Source organism: Bison bison, unplaced genomic scaffold (genome assembly GCF_000754665.1).
Source record: "Bison bison bison isolate TAMUID 2011002044 unplaced genomic scaffold, Bison_UMD1.0 scf7180017835053, whole genome shotgun sequence".
Classification (NCBI taxonomy): domain Eukaryota; kingdom Metazoa; phylum Chordata; class Mammalia; order Artiodactyla; family Bovidae; genus Bison; species Bison bison.
In genome coordinates, this window is record NW_011472936.1 from 20,204 (window position 1) to 21,626 (window position 1,423).

Sequence of the window (1,423 nt, forward strand, 5' to 3'; positions counted from 1 at the left end):
ATAGCTCTCATCATAGGATTATTTTCCAGAAATCTTCCTACATGACCCTTATCAGCATCTTCTCCCATTGTATTCAATGACTATTCTAAATTCTTACCTCTCCTTGAATTTCCTATCCCATCACGTTTACCCTTGCTTTTGACAGATGGCTGTGCCTGGTTCTTCACTGGAAAATTAAGACCATCAGATGAGAACTCTCTTAGCTACTTCCCCTACCATCTACCAATTTTGCTGAAACCTTACCCCACTTTTTCCTCCTATCTCAGTGAAATGCTCTCAGTTCTCCCTGTCCAAGGTTGTTCTTCTTGAAACACCATCTTGGACTCATCTCTCTCCCCAGGATCCTTGCTCCTTCATTACATTCCCTCTTTCTCCTATATCTTTACCTCTTTTTCCCCACCTATGTAAGCTCTTTTCTTTCAGTTCATAAGCATGTTCAGTATTTTTCATCTTTTTAAAAAAAATCTGATGGTTCTTGCTTCTGCCCCCAATAATCCCTAGAAATCAATCTTTCCAAAGTTACCAATGACCTCTGTTTTGCCAAATTTAATGGAAACTTTCTGCCCCTAACTTATTCAACTTTTCTCTGCCTTTGGCACCACTTCTTATTCTTATTTTCCTCCTTGGGAACACTGTTTTTGTTTGGTTTCTATGATACCATTCTCTGATGGGTTTCCTCCTATTTCTCTGGCCAAAATCTCTTAGTCTTTCTTATGGGATCTTTTTCTCATTTTCTGTCCCATGGTAAGTGTTAGTATCCTCCAGGACTCTGCCCTTGGCCTTGTTTTTGAATATATTCATGGGAGACTGAACACCCCTATAGCTGATGATTGGAATCAGTCAGTCAGTTCAGTCACTCTGTCGTGTCCAACTCTTTGCGACTCCATGGACTGCAGCACACCAGGCTTCCCTGTCCATCACCAACTCCCAGATTTTACTCAAACTTATGTCCATTGAGTCAGTGATGCCATCCAACCATCTCATCCTCTCTCATTCCCTTCTCCTCCTGCCTTCAATCTTTCCCTGCATCGAGGTCTTTTCAAATGAGTCAGTTCTTCACATCAGGTGGCCAAAGTACTGGAGTTTCAGCTTCAGCATCAGTCCTTCCAATGAACATTCAGGACTGATTTCCTTTAGGATGGACTGGTTGGATCTCCTTGCAGTCCAAGGGACTCTCAAGAGTCTTCTCTAACACCACAGTTCAAAAGCATCAATTCTTCAGTGCTTAGCTTTCTTTATAGTCCAACTCTCACATCCATACATGACTACTGGAAAAACCATAGCTTTAACTAGATGGATGGATGATTGGAATGACCACCTATAAATTGACAACTCCTAAACTTACATTTTCATTCCAGCTCCGTCTTGAGCATTGTCCTGCGGAGCTCTTCAAGTCAGCATTGGCCCACATTAAGATTTCTCA

General features: G+C 41.7%; 1 protein-coding gene across 1 annotated transcript in view; it reads left to right on the plus strand.

Moving 5' to 3' along the window:
• Nucleotides 1–1,423, plus strand: part of TRMT2B (tRNA methyltransferase 2 homolog B (S. cerevisiae)) — a gene marked incomplete at its 5' end in the record, with an annotated part of 31,479 nt that overhangs the window by 8,973 nt on the left and 21,083 nt on the right. The window lies entirely within an intron of this gene.